The following is a 24,258-nucleotide window of genomic DNA, read 5'->3' as shown; positions in this document are numbered from 1 at the left end:
GCTCGCGTCCGCTTGCTGGCGCTCTTCCGCTTGCTTATCGCTGAGCGTTTGGGATGGCGCGATTTGCACATACATTCCGGCGCTTTGTAACTTAAAACGTGTTATTCTGTCCTCGTAATATTATCGCGACGACCCTTGGTATTTGCGTAGCTTAGCCTATCCTGTGTTGTGTTCATAACTAGCATGCATAACTACCATTGTGTTCGTAACTATACATATGCACGCATCTGACGCCTGGGTGATCTGGTTTTATCGAACTTTTAGGTTATTCGCGTGCTTTTTAAACCATTTTGCTGTATATATTTGTAACGATTTAAGTGTACTCTGTGCATCCTTCGTGGTCTCGGTCACAGGCATCATCGTCGTGTTTCGCTATAGGCAGAAGGAATCGCCAGAAAACTCTCTACTCATAGATTGATCCCATTTATGGGACGGGTCGGCCGCTTCACCACCGTGCGTTGCTCTGTGCGTTAGCTAGCTGACAGTCGTCCGAATATTTTCCTCTATTCACTCTTAAAGAGCGTGTCGGTAACAGTGAGCGTAAATTTCCTTCCGCGACGCGGTCTCGTATATAATGGGAATCGCAGTGCAGAATCTTCGTATTGGGGCGTCTTAGTTGCCGTCGCTTTCACTGCATAGGCCTCCCTCGCTTCAGGGGAGCCGCGGCTGCTCGCCCCCCTTGCCGCCGTAGCCTATAGGCCCCCAAAGTAAGAGAGAGTTATTCTTAGCGACCGTGAATCGACCTTGAGGCGGCTAGCTTCTAGGTTTGGCCGCTTTGATGGACAATAACTTTCCTATCGATGCAACGGGGCCACCGGGACGAAACGACCTGTTACGCAGCGCCGAAGCGTTCGTTCGCCTTCTCCGGCATTTTACTCTCTCTCCCCCCTACTTAGTGGCGCTGGGATCGAATGCGGCGTCTTCGCTCCACTGGCACGCTGGTTCGTGTGGTTTCTTTCTTTCTTCGTGGAGCTACTTCCCGCCTTGCTGGCGTCCGCGACCTCCCCGCAGCGCCAGATATACGCGGCGGGCTTTGCACCACGCATGAGTGACCATTTACGCTGTAGCTATTTAGCCATTTGACCGGCGCACGTAAAGTGCGCGCGTGCTCTGCTACAGCGGGCCATCTCACACACGTGTAGTCTCTCGCTCATCCTTTTACTGCGTTCTTTCTTGTTTTTTTCCCGCGGCATAGTTTTCGAGATAGTACAACCTCGCGCGCCGTCGTGCTTTCCCCCCGCCGTGGGCCGAGCGCGCTATTTACCTTTTCAATAAGTTGCCTAATGATGATCGCCGTCCCTACCAGCTCGCTTCCCGTGCGTGAGTTCCGCGGGTCTGGCTTGTACCTCTCGGGTGAAGAAGCCCCGTGTATGCGTGTGTACTCCTCCTCCTCCTCTTCGGACTCTTCCCTGGCCGAAAGTCGGATGGCGGCCTCGAGGGTCAAGTGTCTCGCTCGTCTGCGGGGCCTGACTTCGCCCCTCCTCGCGTTCGGTGGTGCAGGACCACCCGCGAGTCGCGAGCCCCGGGGCGCTGTTTGCGTTAGTCAGTGTTTTTTTTTTTTTTTGTCTACTTTCTTTGATCTGGGAGAAAAGCCTCACGACGCTTTTGCTGCCGCTTCTGGGCACTAGACGGGGCGAGGAGGACAGGCTGGCTGTTTTGGCCCTTGCGCTGCTGCTGCCGCTGCTGTTGCCGCTGCTGTTGCCGCCGAAGATTGGGGACACGGTGTTATTATTTTTCCGGGTGGTCCGCTGCCGACGTCGCACTTCGTCCGCGATTGTTTTTGCTCGCGCCCTCGCCCTCTTTGGTCCTGCGCTGCACAGCACCTTGATAGAGCCGTATTCGCTCGAGACAAAAGTGAAAGAAGCGGAGAGGGGCAGGCGGTTTTGTTTTTGGGGCGCGGCCCGCGTGGAGGTCACTTTCGACGGGAGGTCCTGTACCGGGGTCTTCTTCCTTTCCGTTTGCCGCGCTGTCTCGCCACACGGTAGTAATGGATGTCTGTGCTACGCGTCCAGGCAGTAGGTGGGCTGACCGACCTCTTCCGCCCGTTGAGCGATGCGTACAGCGTTGCGGGGTCGTTCATTCCTTCTTTTCGTACCCATCTTGACAAACGGTTCTTGTCGTGCGCTGTTTCAAGGCGGAGAAGGAACTTTCGCTTTTGAGCGCTCCCGCCAATCACTCCAGCCCCCATCTGCCTTCTCTTCTCCCTCTGCAACGCCCGTCCTTGCTATTTCCAGCGACACCTGCAGGCTTCGCTTTTATCTTTTAGTGCTCGATGGTTCAGCGCTAATGTCTCAATTTGTTGGCGGAATGACGGCTGGAGCAATGCCACAGCCCAACGAAACCATGACATGATATGAGAAAGGCTCGGCGCTGTTGAAGAAGCAACCGTACCTGATTTATGTTTTACATTGTGTGTGTGTGTGTGTGTGTGTGCGCGTACGAAAGTAGGAAATAGCAGTGGATTGTGCTTCCAGCCTTAATTCTTCCAGTTTGCTGCACTGAAAAGTGAAAGCTATAAATACTGCGCACCATTTCGAACGATAGACCATTGCTTGTACAAAATTTTCAACAACAATGACAAAACAATAAAAAACGGAAAATTTAGAATGAGAAACAAGGAGAAAGAAGCGACGAACCCAGTTCTCAACACTCGAACTCTGCATTGAACCTGTGCTGATATTATTACAATGCTGTGAACTGCGTGATGTCAAAATGGGACAGAATTTTTGTGAGCGGTACTTTCGCAACAGTGCTGCAAACGAAATTAACGTGTAAATTGATGCATTAAAATTGTCTGCCTTCGGCGATTTAATGGGTGCAGATTTCAGAATTGCGAGGTCTGCTTGGCGTGCGGAATTATCAGATTAGCAAAGTTCATTCTTCGTTTCTTTTCATTTGCCGATTTCTGATAATTTTTGTAGCGAGGCCGAAGCGCCGTCCTTCGAAACACAATTAATTCTTTCATTTTCGTTAGCGCCCTTGTTCATTGTCTTGTGCCCATCGCGAGGCCCGCGCAAGAAGATGAAGAGTTAACTCGACGTCGCCTTCAGTTGAACACGCGCGCGTTTAATTTTGCTGTGATCTCTCGTCGCCTTTTTCCGTGAGATCTAGGGATTATTATTATTATTATTATTATTATTATTATTGAAAACATTTCTACACTGAGTTGAAGCTAAGTAGCAGGCTGGCAACTTCAGGGGCACAACGTTCCTGTATATTGCTCAGAAGAGAAGGGATACAAACAAACAAATTGAAGGTAGGAAGACGGGGAAGGAGAGAGAGAAAAACGAACAAGATGACAGAGATAAGAGGCGAACCTGGCTAACGGTGGAGTGTTGACTTGTGAAGGGTCGGTCAACCACCTGTGTTTTTTTTTTTTTTTTTTTTTTTTTCGTTAGTGTGTTTACAGCCTTGGTTATAGTAGGTTGTGTACTGGGGCAGTCCAGGAGTTTGTTCCATGTGTTGTTGGGGAAGCCCCCCACACTCGCTGTGCTGAGGTGTGTACTATTTGTTCGTGCTGTAATGTAAAACGTGTTGGACTACGTCGGGCCTATAGGCCTGACCCCATGTTTAACTGTCGTTTAGCTCTGTGTAGTTGTTCTTTTCTTCAGTCTGGCAGCGCGGGCTTGTTTTAAAATCTTCATCAACATGCGCCTTTTAGAGCTCTGGTTAGTCGCGAGGGTATATGATGTGATTCATTGTTTCCTGTAATTTTTTTTTCTCTTACCCCCAGTCTAGGGTAGTAAACCGGACGCTCATCTGATTGACCTCCCTGTCTTTCCTCTGCTTGCTCTCTCTCTCTCACTCTTGCGCTGCGTCTGTCCGTGCTTGTGACCGTTGCGCGCATCGCGTTGGCGTCGTGTGCAGGCCGATGTATTACGCGAGGCTTTCCAAAAGCGGTATCGTCGTGCCACGCAACTGCTTTAAGAATAATAAGAAATGCAGCGAGGGAGCTGCGAAGGCTGCGATGGCCGCGCTGCCTGCACCCGTAAGCAGTGTTCTCGTACGCGACGGCCTTCGCGGCCCGACGCGCGGCCTTGGCGAATATAGCTGGGCGCCGTGGATGTGCACTGGAAGAGCGCATCCCGCTGGAAACCCGACACCTCGCGCGTCGACGGCTGTTCTCTGGCCTGGCTGGTTCGTTCCCCTCGACGGCCAAGCACGCGTGAGCCTCGAGCAGCGATGCGCGGCTGAGTTTTCGTGCCTGCGGGTACTGAGCGCCGCTGCGTCGAATATAGTACGTGCCCATACACGCGAATTGCGAAGTGCGCTGTACCGCGTTCGCGCAGGCACGAGCATTACACGGAGGCTTTCGTTGAGGGCAGCCGAATGTAGCGAGGCCGCGCGTTCCAGCCGCAGTACGAACCTACGCTCGGTAATTCTTCGCTAAACAAGTGGCGCTGCCTGCTCGGCCTTCCTCGGCCATCGGGCTCCTAGTTGACTGAGGGGCCCAGTTCATTGCGCGCAATTTTCTTTTATAAAGAAAGTTTAGTATTACTTCTCGGAGAATGATGCATTGGGCTTCTCCTTAGGTGTAGGATGCATCTGATCATCGTGCGCCTGTGCTGTATTAAGATCGCACGGTGTTAGTGTCACGGCGAGTGGGACCGTACATCTAACTTCGGCGTGCGAACGTAAGCAACCCACTGCAGCGAACTGCGTCGCGAATGTTTGTCTAATGCATTCCAGGCCGCTTTCAACGAGCGGAATTGAACAAAAGACAAAAAAAAAAAAAAAGCGTGACATGAACCTGCGAGCAATCCAGCACTGCGCGACTTCCATTCGGCATCGATCGTGCGCGCCTTACTCGGTATAGGCGCGCGCTCCATACATTTCCCAGACTGCGAACCCGGCTTCAGGCCTCTCCTTGTTTGTCATTGGGAGTTTACACAACGTTACGACGTGGCCCGCCATAAATCAAAGCTGCGCCTGTTTGCATTTTATTTTCTTTCCCGCCTACGATGAGGAGCCAGTACGTCTTCTCCCGTCCGGCCCCTCCCCTCTCACTCAACCTTCTTGGTATGGGCCAGTTTGCCTGCGGGACTCATGAACGCATCTGCCCCTTGGGGTCTTTGTGTGGCGCCGCTCGAAGATATAGGGGAGTTCCTTAGATCCACTGGCTTCGCCAGTAGCGCTCGTTTGAGTCCTGGCGGCATATCGGTGCTGTGATGGGTGATCACCGGCATGTTCACCCACGAAAGAACGTGATTGCGGCGGGCTATTTGCTTGGAATAAAGTTTCGTTTTGTTATGCCGTCGTCTTGCATAGTATAATTCGGACGGTGTTGCAATTTCGTACTTTTAAACACGTTTTTTTTTTTCGGCTAACATGCCTGCCTTCTCTCTCTCTCTCTCTTTTCTGTCTCTCCCTTTGAAAATTGGTTTGTCTTTTTGTTCAGTTATTTCGAGCTCAAACAGAGCCTGCTTTGTTCTTTGTACCTGCTGCAAGGGATGGCATATATTTGTGGCATAACGCATCCTTCGCATTCGCGGGAGCTTCAGGGTTCGGTCGCTTGTGCCGCCAGACACCCGTCGGTCTTCGAATGGAGACGAGCACCTCCGGGATTCGTGCTCGACTTCGACTGGATAAAATAATGTTCATGAAAGAAGCAGGCGACAATGAATACGGCTTAAAAAGTCTGCTCGCACTTACGATTTTAATTGCGCGAATAGTAAGACAACATGACACGGCTTGCCCTGTCTTAACTATTCTCAGTTTACTGTTAAGTAGGCAGGCATAGCTATAATGACAGCTTGATCTGGAAGAATCGACGGCGCAAGAAAGAAAAAAGAAAGAAGAAAAAGAAAAGCTGTTGTTGTGCTGCCTGGCATACGGGCGTACCGTGAAGAGGTAAATGCTGCTAGGTGCCTTTTTTGTTTTGTTTTTTTATGCTTTACAACGGAAAGGCTGGTATACGCGTAACAGTATTGGTGACTCCAATGTATCCTCGCGCCTTCGACTGTTGAGCTATCCTAACTTCGGCTTGCCGGTCCGATTCTCCCGAGCCAGCAGCGTCGCACTGAACTACGAAGTGCGCCGCACACCGCAAGAAAGCTGAATACTCTATACGAGATTCAGCGCAATTACTTGACGAAAACTGAACTGCGCTAGAACCCTTCAGCTGCGCTGCGAAAAGCGATATCAACGTTTCGTGTATTTAGGCTGCGCCACGCCCAGTTTTCCGTTTGTTTCGTATTATTCTTACTTCAAGTTATATATGCAGATATCAAAGCAGTGGATGGCGCCTAGCCTTTATTAGCGGAAATACACCTGCCATATATACTGTAGAGTGGACGCTGGTCGGACGCTGCCTGTTGTCGTCGTTGCAATACGTCACGGGAGCTAACGAGTGTTCAGTGGTTCCTGGCTTACATAGTGTCTTATTGCTGATAAATAAGTGAATTACGCACTCGCAGCCCCCCCCCCCCCCCCCCAAAAAAAAAAAAAAAAAAAAAAAGTCACGCAACGGTGTCACTTTATCGTCATCGGTGTCCTGCCTGCGCCAACCTCCCAACTCTCCCGAAATTTTTCATAATATATATTCACGAATTCGGGTTCGTTCTCCGATTTTACGAATGTTTCGTGCAAGCTTTACGAAAAACGAATTGTGTTCGCTTAAAAGCTTTGCGCGTCGTTCTCCGACCATTCTGCATGATGGTGAAAAGACACAGGAAAGGCACCTGCTCCAAGCAAGTTTATTCAGAGATGTTCCCGAAACGAGCGAAATCCGCAACAGGGAAAGGTGGTGAAAACTTATTTATTGGCCCTAAAACTATTGCGGAGAGACTCCGGGTGGTCGGAGGTTCTTGGCTTGCGGTGGGGGGCCCTCAGTCCACGGCGCCGCCCTGCGGGCCCGGTCAATCAGACTCAGCTGATCGTCCAGGCTCTCGCTGACCAGCAGCTCGTTACATGTCAGTCTGTACGGCTGCAAATCTGTGGCGTCTAAATTTAAATCATCGATAGTGAAGTGCGTATGTATCCCGGAAGTGGTGTGTTCTCAGTGTAAAGTAAAAAAAAATTGAAATAAAAATGTACCACCTTAACCTCCGAAACCGCGCTGCACTTGCACACGTTTTGAACTGGTCTAAAATAAAACAATTAAAATAAACGGCGACGCCATGAATTAAACGTCGCGCTCTCACTGAATTAAGCTAAGCTTCATAGCATAATTGCGAGTCGACAGCCACATAAAAGAAAGAAGAAAACTGAACGCAATATTTGCTCGTCTGTACTCCTTTAGTGGGAGCTTCTCCATCTCATCCTTTAATTACGCCTCTTCAGAATGTTCTATATACTATAGAGATATAAAAACGACGAAGCGAAAGTACCATTAAGCCAGTAGAATTTGTTCTTGCCATTGTTCTATCGCGCGTCCTTATGACCTGCCAAGAAAAGCGCCGCAGAGAGACGATGAAGCTCGGTGTTCATTTTGCAGCAAGAGGATTTTCACTGAAAGGTCGATTCGTGCGCAAGTCCCCGTCGAGTGGTATTAGTGACGTGAGCGAGACATGTGGGCATGAGTGTGTCCAGCCTTTCCAGAAACTGCTTTGGTAATATGGAACGGGATAAAAAGAAAACCTTGCTAGAATGTGGAGCTTCGCAAGCGAAGAAGTCTTCAACTTCACGCACCTGATATTCACTGTCCTCCAATCCCTCACCTTCCCAGGCAGCCCGAGTAGAAATTTATTCATTCCAAGCTGAATTTCAAACTAGTCTTTCATATGGGTCGATTGTTTTCTGCATCTTATGAAGTTAGGGCCAGGTGACAGACCAAAGAGTAGACCAAATAGAATCGCTGAAAGGAAATGCTCATTTGTATAATAGGCGCACTGGTAAGGGCAGTGGCGTTTTGCGTGACGCATTTCCTCGTGTGTCGCTCGATTGTTGATGACGATCAGTATACGGAATCATCTGATCGGGTTGGGCCGCAGTGTCCCTCCAGGTGTCGCCTCATTTGCCTGCAAGGAAGAGCAGCTGGGATGACATCTGTCGGCACAAGGTCCAAGTGACCAGACAGGCGGGTGTTTCTCACACCGTAGTTCAAGGGGAGATTTGTATCTATGTCTCAAAGCAGAGACAAGTGATACCAAAGGCATGGTTTCTCACTTACTACAGTCAGAAGAGCGTATACTAAAATAAATTCAAAACAAAGCGATCTGCGGTTCACTATACTAATTACTTGTTTTTCACGTAATAACTGTAATAAGTAACGAAAAACAAGCAAGAACTGCGTTTGACGGTTATTCTTTGATCACGCCTTTGGTTATAGTTGCGAGGTAATGCCACTACCTAATCTCATGCAGAATCTACATGTGTGTGCCAAACAAGGATCTTATTTTCTCGCCCGGCATATAACAAGACCCGGTTTTTCGAGTACTTTCAGCCTCTTCGCTTCCTACACAACGACCAGAAAGGCCTTCCGAACTCACCCGAAGCCCACCTCGCGAAAGATCGAGGCGCCTTTAGCGGCTCTGCGGTCTGGGGCCGGCGCAATTTGCTCTTTACAATGGGAGCCCGTCCACGGATGCTCCAAGATAAGGGCGTTCGCTTTCTCAGCGCTACACCTCGTTCGGAGACCCTTGCACCCGCTGCCACGAGGCCTTAGTGCCGAGCATCTCTCATCGTGCCACCACCCCTGCAGTTCCCGGGCGGACACCGGCCACCTGTGTGCGAGCGTCGGAGTAGCCCCCCCCTCGCTGTTTCGACATCAACTGCGACCCCGCCGCCGTCCAGGAGGCTGGCGCAAAGTTCACGCCTGCGCTCGCTGGCCGCTTCGCGACGGGAGTGCTCTGTCGGGAGGCCTGCGGAGGGGTGTCCCCGTGTGCTTCAATAACGTTTCCCGGAACGAAACTCATTTGTTTGGGATGGTAAGCTCGCTGGCGGCGGGGGGTGTCCCGGAGGCGTCAAAGGGGTGGGCCGCCGCCGCCCCGAGCGTTTCACACTCCTCAGCACGTGAGGCCACCACCCGCCGGGGCCGGTGTGCACGTAATGAATGGTCTCGCCGCGTCGCCGGTGACAAGCGGCTGTGGCGGATGCTCCGACTCTCCCGGAAGCTCGGGCCCTTTGTGTTCTCTGCTGAGCAATGCCTGTTCAGGTGGTTCGCCTTCCGAAACACTGGTCAACCCTGCTACAAAGACACGTCGTCATGTACTGTCTGCTCAGGTGGCTCCTCTCTCGCTGGAGGCCTTCCAGTTATGCCGTAGTATTTGCGGTTCAACGTGGGCGTGCTAGGAAATGTTATTCCCAGACGGGTGGTTCGGCCCGTGCTCTTTTGCGCTCGTTTCTGGGCGCTTCCTTTTGCGGGATAAGTGGTTTTAAATCACCGCTTCGCAGCCGGGCTGTCCGGTCTGCTGTGGAGATTGCCAGCGCCGGTGGTTGGTACGGTTTGGGTAGTTTGCCTAAACGGCCGTTTTGGTGGGGCATGGTTTGAGAACGCAGTGGGGCTTGGGATGCAAAGAGCGAACTGGGCTGCCTCGCCTGTTCCTTGGCGCTTTACTGGGGGAGATGGCAAAGCTAAATCCTTCGAAACGAAATGGACTGATCAGCGTTTGGATAATGCAAAGGAAAGGGCTTACGGTGTGCATTATCATGCAAGAAGGGCTCGCCGTTGCGCGCTGGAAGAAGGGCCGTTGTGCGATGCTCGGCAGTTTCAACAGTTTGTGGAACGGCAGTCATTTAGCTAAACCTGCTTCATGTTTGTTTCAACATTATACTTACGCGGCTATTTTTTTGTTTTTGGTTCAGGTAAACTGGATGCCTGTCCGAGCTGCGTGCCATGACCTTGGTAAGTTCCACTATCTGAGCTCAGCTGCATGGCGTTTGGCTCTTGTCACGCACGTTTGTATTTTTTAGCTTGACACAAAGAGGAAGCTTTATCTCAAGAGCTCCTGTCCAAATACATGGGAGCGGAGAAATTGTTCTTCTCGTCATGCACTGCACCGAATTTGAGCAGGTTTGTTGCATAAAAAAATAGAAGGAAAAAAAAATGAACTCCGTAAAGCGGATTTTCATTTTGTGACATCATACAAAAATTATTGAAAATAGCAAAATGTAAGAAAATTGAGTTTCAAGATTAGACCACAGCTGTAACTAAGCGAGTTAAAGAAAATATCACATGTCAGTAAACTGCACCCGATAATAAGTATATGCGGACAAAATAAATATAAAATACGCCGCTCCGAAATATACTACCAATTTGCGAGTGTAACTTTTGCAAAACCATCCTAAACGTTGCAACAGTTTCACATAAACTGTAAACTTGTATATCACATTTGTCCGCTTGAGACGCTATAACAGATACAGTGCACAAAACTCTGATGTCTATTTTTAATGCATAGTTAGGAATTTGTAAATTCGTAACTGTAAAGTAATTTGTAAAGTGCCGCTCGAGAAACTCCCGCCGAAAGCGGGCGTTGGCCCCGGTGAACGCGTTCCCGCCATTGCCACGTTGACGCTGCTCTGCCCGCAACGCCGCTTCCCATATATCGAGTTAGCTCGGCGTCGTGGTTACAGCGTACTAGAATTCTAGTACATCTGTTTCGTGGTTAGCAGCATCCGCCCGCCATTGGCGCTTGCGTTCCACTAGAAACACAAACATGTAACCAATAATTGGTAAACGCTTCAATACAGCGTCGGGATTAACCCACTGCTAAACACCGGGGCCGCACGTTTTAGCTTCGCTGGTTAACCATCTGTACGGAGTGCTTGGGCGGTGTTTTTTTGGTTACCAGCTTTCCACTCGGTGACCTTGAGATATCCTTTGTCATCGACCGCAGTGTGAAGTTGTGTCAGGTTTGGAGCTGATCACTCTATTCGGCCAAATCTCGCGGTCGGCCACGCCTCACCAATGCTGCGATGTACGAGATTGCAATATTTCAGCTCGCACGCATATCTCGTACCGATTTCGGCTCCGTGCTTGCGGAACGCCAAAACGGAAGCTTGGCCTTACATCTAGGAGCATCCCTTGCCTATGCGCGGCTGAAGCGTGCCTTGGCATGTCTCGTGGTCGCGGATATTAATCCGGCGTCTTCGGTCATTCCGGACGTGTTCGGTCGGTGGAGACATCCATCATGCCGCTGCCGATAAGAGCGTATCGCGCAGCGGATTGCGCCCTGACGTGACGGCCTTCCTGGCTGTCATCAGCGCATGGCTGTAGCTGGCGGCAACTCTAGGGGATGGTGGTGGCTGCGTAATAATCGGCAGCGTCTGCACGCAGCCCTCTACATCTTCACTATAGGCGGCGGGGATTACCCGTCAGCGGACGAAGACATCCAGATGGCGCCACTATTGAGAAGCCGACGCGCATGTCAATCGCGCCCAACTTCCGAGGCGACAGTCGTCGCCAAACGCACAGCGAAAGCATTCACGGTCTGCTCCGTGAAAGCTATTTTTTTGGCGAACGTATGTTCCTGAAGGTAGATAAGCTGACTTCTTTTTTATCCTTATACTTCAGAAGGCGTAATCTGAAGACTCGTCACAAGCACGGCGCCATTGGGCAAAGTCAATAGAACTGCCTTTTGGGATGGGATGGACGCATATGTTTATAAATTTAGACTTGATAACGTCCCAGGGAAATTAATTTCAAGACAAACCCTCTGTTCACCGTCTGAAGGCAGCTACTCAAGGGAATGCCTTGAACGCGCTTTCACCGACAATGTTCTATGCAATATATGGCCAGTCGCATGCAGACTGTTAATAGCTGATTCATCATATGTTAGAGCAGGGCCGTATACACTTGGTTAGGATTTCGCTCATGACCTTGAATTGTGTAACAACTCGGCAAAAATTAAATTGTAGAGAGACAGTCACATAACAAGGAAGAGAACTGCGCAATTTTCACATTGAAGATTATAATTATGTAATACAGAGCATTGAAAAAAGTCACCTTTTAACATAGACGCACTGCAAGGCTCCCGTTATAAAGTAGAATTACGGTACTTAAACATGCACCTATTACTCAGTGGTAAGAATGGGAGAAACTATGTCAGCGAAATACTGTCTGTTTTTCTTTTTTAACTTTTTTAGTGCAACGCAAATCATACACACCGTGTCTTTAGTGAAAACTGTGCAATATGCATGTTTGTATATATTCGTGCGCACTTCTACACGTCTGCGCGATATTTAGTCGAAGTACTTGGAAGTCCGACGTACGGGGGATTAGAGTGGCGGTTGGAGAGAGAGCATTTCGAATCTAGGATCCTGCACTTTAAGCCAGTCAGACGACTGGCATGTCACAAGAACTTTAAAGGACGTCACACGAACCAGAAAAGGGGAGAGAAAATGGCGGGGAGGGGGACTGTTGAAGCAGACTTTGGCGTGTATGCTTCGTGAAGCGGTAAGTGCTAATGGGAGAGAAAGGAAAAGTGACGTCGTGGTGTTGATTACTGGCACAGAAGGCCGTGTTCTGTCGTTAAAAAAAACTGAACAATGAAAAACTAATAGTCCACCGGTTATCTGCCCTACGCATTACATAGCTTGCCTAGCTACATTTGTTTTTCTCTTAATGTCAACTAGAATATCAGTTATCCCCGTTCGCTATGAAAAAAATCACCGCCCCTTACACTCCGGGAAGATGTCGAACAGCGAAGCTGTGTTAGTTGCACCGAGTGTTACGACTGTTACATGTACATGTGTTGCACGTGGTGCAATTGCGTAAACACAGATCTACAACAGGAAGTTAAAATTAAATGTTGCGAGGGGAGAAGAGGCAGCGACTTCCGACGCTACTCGACGAGTGTCCAGTTCTCTGGTCAAAACCTGCCGCGCCGCCGCCAGAGGCATCGGCTGCATTGACGGACACCGCGCGCGTTCGGCGCGAACGCGGAGAAACGCGGACGGCGTCGGCAGCAGCTCTACGCGTTGCGTGTTACCCGAAAGGGCGCGCCGCACAGAAATACATATTGCATCTCCTCCTCGCGCCCAACGTGGCAACTCATTGGTCGCCTCCTTCCCCAGCACGCCTCGCCTCCTCTGCTGGTCATGTGACTTGTCCTACTTCGGCGCGGCTCTCATCCTCTCCTGGTCACGTGACCTGCGTGACGCCGGACAGGCGGCGAAGGGTCGACTAAGAACAGCTTCGCTGTTAAAAGACGTCGGGATCAGCCGGGATCAGCTCTGGTGCAGCCTGAAGGTATTTAGGTTTGTAAACGACCAGCGCCGTTGCATCATGCGTGTAAAACGTAATCCTTATTGCACAGGCGTCAATATTTATTTATTACTATACAGTATGCTCAAGCTTTGCTTCCCCAACAACCAATCATGGCCTCCAATGCAACGATGGCCGTTAATTCGCTGAAGCACTATATCATGGCTGATTCCATTTACGTCCTAATTTGCTCAAAACAGCGATGTCGGTGGCAGTGTTACTCTAAGCCATGAAAAACACACCGAAAGTTGAGAGTTGGCAACATTAAGAGCATTATACCGTCCGAACAATGATGACTGTGGCTGTGAAGTTCTCTTTGCGAGTCGCAGCGGCAGAAGTGCGAACGATTTCCTCAAGAGCGTATATACACCTTGCGACCGCTTCGTCACCAAGGGCTTCATAACGAGATCCGACACGCTCTTGCGGTAACTCCAACAACTTGGAACAGCACCAATGTGTCATCCTGAAAGGGCACCTGTCGTCAAACGGGGCGGCTCGTTTCCAAGGCTATTTCGGCGAGGGCCTATAAGGGGGCGGGGTCGTCCATAAACATGCGCTCAAGCACTCGCTCGACGCGCGAACGCTTTCGGGCGAAACAAAGCGCCGTGCAGCAGATGGCGCAACACGAACGCGCCGCGGCACCAGCGCTTTCGGCGCGGCATGCCGAAGACACGAATGATTGCCGGCCGCCATGCCGAGCGGCGACAACAACACGGGGGCCGCCGGTTCCGCGACGGCTCTCTGGCGTCTGTGCCGTCGGGCGCGCTCGCACGCTGGAGGCGTCGGCAGCCAGAATAGCGCCGCATCGGCAGCCGCCCCGCTGCGAGCGCGACGAGCGTGTCGAAACGCCGACAAATGGGCTCCGACCCCTTCTCTTATCCGCGCACCGCCGCTTTCGGCGCCAAGAGCACCCGCCGCTCGTTCTGTGCGCGCGGTGGTGCCCGCTTACAGCGGCGCCATCCACAAAGACAGCGCCGGCTAGTCGCGCGTCTACAAATCCCCCCACCCCCTCCGCAAATCGTTTCTTCTTTTTCGGGCCCCGCTTCCTCAATGGAGAGACCGCACCCAGGTGATATTGCGGAAGACATGACACCCGAATTACCTGAACTGTACCTCGTCCGTTTGTCTGCGTCGTTCGCGAGCGGACCACCGTTATTTCCGCGGTCGGCGCCGGCAGTGAGCAGCCAGTCGCAGATCGGCGCGAAGCGGGAGCGGAGCCATAGTAGCCCCACCGAAGCAAAACGAGCGGCGACGCAAAACGCGCGGTTCGCGCACGAGAACCCTCTGCGCATCTGGTGCAGAGCGCTTACCGTGTTATATATATATATATATATATATATATATATATATATATATATATACTGAAACGCCAATGCATTTCTCCGCAAAGTTTGGGAATTAATATCTCGAAACTGGTGTCATCCCGAGAATTCGCTCCAAGTGGATCCGCCTTGCGAACTCCACGGCTACAATTTGTAAATTGCAATATGGGCCAACGGGTAATTAGTTAAAAACTTAATTAGTGAATGTTTGTTAATTAATTGATTATGCATTTCAATATTTCATGCAAGTAATGTCCCCCTCCTCGAGTAGACCAGCTCAGTAACTAGAATTGGCCTATCTGCCACCGGCAACCTTAAATAAATTTTGAAAGTGTTCGCTGAAACACCCTGTATATTTACTGCCAGCAGGGAGAGAGATGTTCAACAAGGTGACGTGGAATATATTACAAGAGAGAGAGAAAGAGAAAGCAGAACCGCCGTCGTCTTCAAAGATGTATGCTGATCTGAGCAACTGATACACGAAATACAGCAGAGCTGTATACTGCATCCTCGTTGTAATATGACTGAAATGAAGCTTAACGTACACCGACGCGCGTGGCGCACAATGCCAAACAGGGTACAGGCGAGCTGCTGCTTGCGCAGCAGGAAACCCGCAGCCTGCCTAAGTTCTTTTGACGAGCCTTGCGTCTGGGCGGCTGCAGGAAAGTACAGACATTGCCGAGGTGAAACAACGGTTTCGAGAGGCGCGGTGCCTACGCACACCCCTTATTTCTCGCCTCCCCGAGCGCTCACGCGAATGCGCGTTGCGAGCGTGCGAAAAGTATCCGTGACAGGCGGGCGTCACGCTTCGCATTTCCTCTCGCTGATCCTCCACGCCGACCGACGCACGCTGCATGAGATGTGCGTGCCCCAATATCGAGAGAGAGAGAAAGGGAACGAGTGAGCGCGCACGCATCGATAGCCCTGTGCACAGCTCCTCGACTCCTTTATACTTGTCCCATTCGTGAGCCTAAACCTCTTCTAAGTTACGCTTGTCTTCCAAATCGCCGTGTCTGGATAGACGAGCGTTAGGACCACGCTTCGCTCCGTGATACGTGTCTCATTACTCTGAACACCACGCGGGAACCCGCAAACTGGAGGGGATGCAGCCTGTTCGCGAGAAACGTTAAGTGCATTTGTGCACACACTTCCGTGCTTTTGTGTCACCACTGTGCCATCAGTAGTTTTCAGTTAGCACTCGTTAACCTCGTCTAAGAGACGCACTATATGAAAACTATCAGTCAGGATTCGTTGTCTGAAGCATTCATGTCCGCTGGGGGAAGGACTCTGGAAGCCCTCTCCTAAGCTCAGGAAGCTCAGCGCTTAGACGAAGCACGAGGGAAAAAGTGGCACGCACATCGCGCTCTGGGTGACCTTCTTTTCTAAGCGCTGGGATTCCAGAATCTGAACTAACCGGCCCAATTTCTGCCTTATTTTATTCAACCCCTTCTGCCATTTCACCCTTTCAGGGCGGTCTTAAATTTTTTTCTAGTTAGCATCGGGCGTACTGACGGAGTCACTCAGGCTGGGTTTCTCGAGTCAGGGACGACATTGCCGCGCGCGAAACCAGGCTTGTCTTTAGCGCGCTCTGAAGCGCACGGAAACCTTTATGCTCGCGAGGTACGAGTCCGGGGCAACGCCGTCGGCGCCGCCACCGACGAGCGGGCCTAATTCGGGCTCGTGGTTTAAGAGGCCGGCTGCCAAAAGCTTGTCCTGTTCGCGCCGAGAACAAGGCGAGTCCATTGTTTCTCTCTATACCAGCACACTTCCCGCCCGAGATAATATACACATACTCGCGCCGTTCCTTCTATACCGCAGCGCCGGGCACATCGCCTCGACCCCGTGCGCCCGGTTTCTTTCACGCAGAGGCTTCGGGGGAAAACGGAGTGCTGCTGGAAGATTGCTGACCCCGCTGCGCAGCGCCGCAACACGCGCGACAGCTGCGATCCTCACGGAAAGGGCGTGTGTGGGGCAGCGTTCACTGGCGCGTGTATACAAGACAGCTGGCCGCGTACTTCCATGAGGAGCTGCAAGGGCTAACCGTTACGAGAAAGGGACAGAGAAAAAAAAATTCGCGGAATACAGTTGGTATAGGGGTAATTATAATATGTGAATGGTTAACTACCTCCTGGGTTTTGTGGATGCATGGCTAAGAGGGGGGGGGCTAAGAACACCACTGATCCATACCAAAAGCCGTCTGAGCGGTACGTATGACTCTGTGGGATTACTAATTCCTCATCTTAAAATTCTCGTCCTTGCAAGGTTACTACGGCAGGCTGAAAGGAAGGGTGGCGTGTATCGGCGAATACTGAAAGGTTCGCAGTGCGTTATTCGTGCTTGCCACGCATATGCTCGCCACGGCGCTTTGGGACCGTCGAACCATTCCTCTGCCTGATTGCTGCGAAGAAGTATTCCCATATTAGCCTAAATTTGTGCAGTCGGCGTGTACGGCCGAGTTGAAAAGAGATAGTTAAGAGGGAAAATTCCAGTCAAGACAACGGAGAGTGGTACGTGAACCCGCCTAGTCGTACGAACTTAATGAATAGATCTAACTTTAGTGTTCATAAGAAACGTTTCGTCATTAGTCGTTATGAGAGGTGGAATCGAGGAATCTGTACAAGAAAGAAACCGTCACATGCGCCGCAATTAAGGAGAAACTGAAAGCCAAAGCTAAGACAGTTTGGCAGAAGCGCGTGCGGGTCACAAGATGTCACATCGCATCACTCTGCATTTGGCAGACAGAAGACCCATTTGAGGAATCGGAAGGGGAGATTCCTAGAAGCCCCTCGAGTTCATGGCCTCGGAGCTTCACTGCGCTAATGGGAAGTGAGGAAAGTCAACAGGGCCCAACATTAGAGGACCGCGTTACCTTTCGGGCGGTTGCCCGATTAATGGGGCTGTTCACATCGTGCAAAGAGCGCTGGCGACTTGCCCATCTCTCACGTCCATGGTGCGTGCTCTTTGACGGGGGCTGTTTCGTGTAAATGGTACTGTGAATGGTGCCTTTGTGTCCCCACTTCGTTCGTGTATTTGTGTCGCTTAAACCCTTCAGTTCGCGCAGCACCTGTCTCTGGTTAGCGTACAAACGCGCGCAACGTTAGTTTTTCGTTGTGTGCGCAGAGACCATCTGGATTAAAGGTATACACTCTTAAAAAAAAAAAGGTCGTCATATTCACTAAGTAAATACTAACACGTTACTAGTCCCAAAAAGCACTACCTTCTTAGTAAGTGCAGGTAGTAAAATGATGGTTAGTACTTTTCACTACCTGCTGAAGCTAGAGAAAAGCACTAACTTAGTACTAACTTAATACTACCTCGGTAGGGCAGTTACTAACGCAACTGAAATATAATTACCAAAAATACAATGGGGCTTATTCATTTTATAAGTGCCGCTTGCATTGTCATATGAAGTTGATGGTATTGTAAAAGCATAAAAAAGTAAAAGAATAAATATACATCAAAAGAAAAGAAGCGCGCCCTATCGCTATATATTAGGGCATTAATTGGTGCTTTATACATATACGTAATGAAGGCCGGTGCACTGACTCCGGGCAAGAATGTACTACTATCTCCAACAAACAACGACAAGCAAGGACGTACGAACAGAACGACCAACGTGCTACGCAACACTTACAGAAAGAGCAACTTCACGAGTATTTATAGGCCTAGTTAGAGGGAGCACATCTGGCACCGGTGAGTACTTATGTATTTGGTTAAATAATCAAAGCTCTGTGCACAAATGTCTAAAGCCTACTGTCTGCACAGACGTGTGATACGACGTCGCATATAACTGTTAATCCAACATAATGAACAACACTACAGTTTATCTCAATTTTGCATAAGACTGTTACAATCACAGCATAATTGGCCAAGGCTAGACAAGTTAGTAGTTGCTTAGTAGTTACTTAGTAAAAACTACTAAGAAGCATTTCTGGTTAGTAAAGGCAGCACTTACTAGCTTTACTAACCGCTGGCTAGTACAGAACTAGTCAGAAGGTAGTAAACTACGCAGTAACCTAGTAAAAACGTGCATTTACTAGCTATTTACTAAGTTGATCAGTACAGCTACCGCTCATTATGGGACTGTGAAACTTGTCGAGGTATTCGAAAGATCGACGTAACAGCAAAGTCGTGAAGTGGTTGGGGCAGGGTGGTGGTGGCGGGATGTTGTATACTGGGGTGGGACGTGCGGCACTATAAATTCGCTGTCGAAATGCCTGTTGACCGTACACCTTCGAGCAATATGAGAGGGAATCTTTCTCTAAGCAGCAATTACCCCTGACTTGTGGATTCCTGGCGTGTTCGTACGTGCCAAGTACCTTCTCCGCTGAACATTCTGTGCGCGGTGTTGTTCATCTTGTTTTATCCTGTTCACCTGTTTTCGCAGACGGGGAGAGATGTACAAAGCTTTCATATGGTCTAAATAATGCTGACGGCTACCGCACTTGTCGGGAATAATGTGTTAGGCCTTTCTTACGAACGCCGAGAGCCACTTGATGGCCCTGTACGTGAACACCAAACACGGGTAATGAGAAGTACACCGCTGAAAGTTACGTGCGTACTCGGACGGTGAGGGAAAACGAACTGACATGTTTGTTTTGGTTGATGTATGAGTGGTACCATACAGCGTTATTTATACTGTATATAGTCTGAATATTCCAACCATGCACTCACCAGCCGCCAAAACCGGAAGCTTCTCGTTGGGCGTGCAGATTATGGAAAGGAAAGAGCACATTTCCGTGCAGATTTGATCCGTATACACCCAAGTGCAGGCGCGTAGCCAGGGGGGGGGGGGGGGGGGGGGGGGGGCTGGTGGGGCTTCAGCCCCCCCCGAAATTTTTTCGTGCTGGCATGCACCGCCGACCAAAACTACCACCGACGCCGGCAATCATGCTGGATTTTGTTTACAAGGTCCTTTTTACGCACGAAAAGACATTTTGGCACGAACATTGCAAACTCGGGCTGGATTTCGTGACAACGCCCTTGCACCTGGAGTCACGTAACGCAAGGAGCCCCATCCGAGCACAAACTTTCAACGGCTTTTCGATAGCGAGCGGGCGCGTTGCGGCATCTCGCAGCGGCCGCGGAATAAACGGAGCGCATGGATTTCAATTACGAAACTTTATGGGTATAAAGTTCTCATAAACTTTTGACGCGAAAGGTGCGCTGACATTTCCAAAGGCATGCTTTAAAATATTTTCAATTCTAGAAGTTTATGGGGTTAATGTTCTTATAAACTTGGGCCAACATGCGCGCACTGGAACGCTCGTGTCCAAGCCGTTACATAAATGGAAGCGCGCGCTCGCAATCTCCCACACACACGAAAATACTAAATATCACCGTGAATGTCAGCTAGCAGCTGATAATTTTCTCCAAACATTTTCAGGAAGCGTGCCCAATGGGATTGATCAGCTGGACCAGGGCAGGCAAAGTAAAATATGAGAAAACAGAAGAAAGTGAACGGCCTATTATTGAGATTTTTTTTTTTTTTTTTTTTTTTTTTTTTTTTTTGCGGGCGACAAGGTGTGGCTCTCCGTGGCCACAGGGACAGGGGCCCTATGGATTTAAGCAATGCCCCTGCTGAAAATACAGGCATTTTAAGAGTGCTTCTTCGCATGCGAGCTGATTGTTTAGATACATAGCTGAAGAACCATTTGGAAAGTTGCCCCAGTATTGCCTCGTATTGAAGCCCAGACGCACAAAACCAAATTATAGAAATTTGTGGTGACATTATCAAAGAAAGCTTAGATTCAAAAGCAGGCTGCTTCTCCATACTTCCTGTCAAAACGACGGACATTGCTGGAATCGAACAGCCTACTGTTTCTGCAAGGTACCTAAACAAATGTGCCAACGACATCAAGGGAGTGTTTTAGGTTTTAGCACCGGAATAGATGCCCATCTCTCACTGCGACAGCAGGTTCTATGTAAATGTCTAAATACTGCTGCAGCATCTAGTCACCCTTCCAGTGACCACTGCCAGCGCAGAGAGAATATTATTTAAACAAGAGTTTACTAAAAAAAACTACTTGCGCTCTACAATGTCTGTGGAACGCATGGTTAGGCTGGCGCTTCTATACACCCACAGAGACGTCGGAATCGTGTCCGAAGTCATTGACCGCTTCGCTCAACTTTCCCGCCGAGAGAAGTTTGTTCTTTAGATAGCGAAGCAGCAAAAATCAATGGAAGTAAAAAGCACTGTTCCTTCAGGTCCATAAGTTCTTAATTATGAAAACGTATGACCGTTCATTAGCTTTTAAAACCGCAGAAATTTTCGCCGTTTATTCTAGCAGTTAGCATCATGATCACAATTATCACGCGAATACAAAAATTACGAGGATACCAATAATTTTGACCGACCTTGCTCATTGAAAGCCCGGCCCACGTGGCGTTCGCCAAAAAAAAAAAAAAAAAAAAAAAAACACTCGGATATTGGGTAGTTCAACTTACCGCATCATCTGTGGCCTTCGTTTGTCCTTTTCTTTCCATTTCAGCTACCTGCTTTTATTTCTTTTTTGAAACGAAGGAATACCCTTCTTTAATTTTGGGTGCAGAATAATTGTTGGCGTTGTGCAGGCAGTTAAATTACACATTTTCGTACTGATTTATGCATTATTCCTCTATTATTCTACCCACATGACACTGTCGCGACCGCTGCATGGCCCAAGTACATACCACGATTTCTGCGATCATATTTATGTTCTTGCCTAGATCATCTGTCTTTCTGTGCGCAAAGTTTGCTATCTTTGACTAAGCAACATGTTTATTTGTCTTATTTGACGCATTATATACACTGACGTTTGCTTCAATACGTAGATTTATTGGAGACTCATACGTATTCTTAAATATCTTATTGCGAGGTTTTGTGTATACAAGCAGTCAACTTTTGTTTCCAGCGACTCTTTTTTTGCCCTTTAGCGAGTTGTATCTTCGCATTTCTAATATATATTTTGCAGAACTCCCACTTTTTATTTGTACTCACTGTTGCGAGTATTGTCTCGGTGTAATTACAATACACGACGAATTACAGCTGCTCCTGCGCAATCGATTGCAGCGAGGGATAGCATCATTGAGGTTTCTTCCTGGCCATTGCATATATAGAAAAATGTAAGCAAGGTTCTTGATTGACAAAGATTCATCAAAATATTTGTCCTCAACTTATTCATTTCATGGCATTAACGTTTTTCATATAAGCTGCATGCACTGCTTTGCTGGTTTCGAACTGATATTGACCCTTTTCGCGGCGATCCCGTGGGCGCTGCCATATTTCATCACGTGGTGACGCGTTCATTGCTTGCCTCAACTGCCTCCGTTGCCTCCTTGTTTACAATGGAAGTGTATGACGCCGGCGCGGCTTAGAAAACCTCTGTTTTCGGAGATATCGTAGACGGTGACTAGGTGGACGACACGAAGCTTTGATCACCTGCAGCTTCAGAGAACATGTAAAAGCCCTTTCGGAGCTGATTAAGCTATGTCCAAACGCCGCAAGCAGTGTATATGGTGCTTCTAAAAGCGGAGCTAAATATGCATTCCAAGCTTTGCGATTATGAATTCAGTCAGGATTAGTGTGTTTTGCTCTTTGTTCTTTATTCGGCAAATATTTTGAAGCAGTGGCTTGTCAGTTTCTGACTCAGTGAAGTTCCTCGGTGCGGCCACTATCTGATTATTTTCTGCCTAATCACTCGCGGGTGTGCTCAGTTCCGAATCCGATAGATTTGTTCTTGCTGCGCACAAGGCTTGAAACGTAGCTGTTTTGTACATTGTAATACCTTTTATCAAATATATATTACAGCTAGTAACTTGCTTACTCTTGTGAACCATCACGAAACATTCAGCTTCGACCATTGGTGCGCCATAGGTGTAGTCCGTCATTTATTGCGTGTATACAGTGCGCATATATTCAACTGTGCGTCCATTCGCTTATTCTTGATACGTCGACGGTAGAGTGGACGTAAGTTTTCTTGCCATTTGGACAGATGTGTATAGATAACGTGCGTGAATCTTACTATGACAGGAAGCGGCGCTACTCCCTTTTTCATTGTTTAACGAGTGGTACTCACTCTTGCCGACGTTCTGGGGATGAAGCCCTTTCTTTGAAGGTTAGCGATACAAGGCTGGCGGATGAGCAAATTTCTGTATCCTCGAGGAAAGCCGTACATCCCGAAGTGCCGGTAACACGTTCGGACAGTTGCAGCAGCGGTCCGTGAACTTCGCCACACAGATTCATTCTATTCCTTAACATGCCAGTCACTATTTTTGCAGCCAACTACTGCACACGTCTTCAATCCACATTATTCAATCTAGCATGATTGGAGCACAGTGTGTTAGCGAAAACTCAGTCGCATTTCCGACAGCTGATCGCACAGAAGCAAGGTAGAAGCGGTAATGGTTTCGTATTCGTGCGTGGTCGCTGAGGAGAGGTATGGCGCGCCGCCGTGAGCGCCATCTCGTTTATCTAAAACAAACTGCTCCGCGAAAAGGGCCAATAGTTCTAAAGTTCATGTGATGTTTTCTTTACTTATTAATTAGACAAAAAGAAAACACGGAAGCATTGATATCAGTTATTTCTGCCACAATTTTTGGGGCATACGAATATATTTTTTAATGAAAACATACATATTTTAATGGACAGTGCATAGCGTTCATTAATTCGTTTGCAGCATATAATATACAATGAAATTGGCAATGCACTTATTATTCATGCATTTGATCCCACGACAAATTCTATAAGGAGGAGGCCGCGCTGCAACCTGAGCCCCCCCCCGAACAAAATTTCTGGCTACGCCACTGCCCAAGTGTCATTGTTTCACACATCTGTCGATAAAAGCAGTTCACTCGGTAAATAACTGGATAGTTTAGGTCCGTGTTCTCGTTGTAGTGAGAGGTCACGTGCAATGATACGAAACGGTAGCAGCATACGATCGCGCTGCTGTTTTGCTCTCAACGTGCTCTCTAGAGACCCTGCTGCGAGCATTCACATATATGGTCGCCGTCGTCTGGAACATTTGCGCCAGTAACTATTCTAGACGCTCTTAATCTCTCTTGCAGAGTCACTTTCGCACGAACAGTCCAATTGCCGTATGCGAGCACGGTGCTGAATGGCGCATTGCGGTTTCGCACTTTCTCGTCCCCCTATGTCGTCCCTTTCTGGATCTCCTCGCGAATAACGCTCAATTTGTTCTAGCTCTAATCAGAGGCTGTCACGCGATCACCTTCGCCCGTTTGTAGTGCGCGGGGGCTCTCTTCGGTCTCCGTCGCCGTCTCCGCTGTGCCCGTCGTTTGTCTTGTCAACACGCGGCGCCTTCTGCCTGCTAAGCCGCCGCAGAGCTATAGGACGTCGTCGATTCGACGGCCTCTCATCGCTGCCACGTCCGCGTGGCGTGGGAGGACAGCAGTCGTCGCCTTTCGCTGCCGCCGTCTTCTCCGATCGCGCCGGCTAAAAAGGAAGAGCCGTTCGCTGCCGCTCCCTTCGATAAGTGTTGGCACGACCCCCATCCCTCTTTAGCACACGGCGTGTCCATAGCGCAGCGTTCTTTACAATCTGGCCGTACCCGACGACGGTTTCTCTCTGTCGGCGGTGGTTTCGCGTCTCGCGAGGGTTTCTCGGCTTGCGTGTGTCGACAAGGACGAAATGAATTCGGCGCGAACCGTTCGTTCGAGATTGTACGAGCGCGCGATTTCGCCATTTGTACAACCTGCTTCTATTCGCTTGTACTCGTTCGCGAGGATCGATCGTGCTGGTTCAATTTATAAGTCGCGAAGCTCGCTTCTTTTCTATTTATTTTTTTCTTAAAA

General features: G+C 49.2%; 1 protein-coding gene across 2 annotated transcripts in view; it reads left to right on the top strand.

Annotated features, from left to right (window-relative positions):
• Nucleotides 1–24,258, top strand: part of LOC119449630 (rho GTPase-activating protein 7-like) — a 411,144-nt gene that overhangs the window by 52,383 nt on the left and 334,503 nt on the right. Inside the window, exon 2 of one of the 2 annotated variants that reach the window (XM_037712845.2) lies at nucleotides 9,745–9,784. The exons of the other annotated variant lie outside the window; for it this stretch is intronic. The gene's annotated coding sequence lies outside the window, so the exon portion shown is untranslated. The remainder of the gene's footprint in view (nucleotides 1–9,744; nucleotides 9,785–24,258) is intronic. 2 annotated transcript variants of the gene reach the window in all.

This window comes from Dermacentor silvarum, chromosome 4, assembly GCF_013339745.2.
Source record: "Dermacentor silvarum isolate Dsil-2018 chromosome 4, BIME_Dsil_1.4, whole genome shotgun sequence".
Classification (NCBI taxonomy): Eukaryota; Metazoa; Arthropoda; class Arachnida; order Ixodida; family Ixodidae; genus Dermacentor; species Dermacentor silvarum.
Note: the sequence above shows the minus strand (reverse complement) of the source record. Positions and strands in the feature narration are given on the sequence as shown.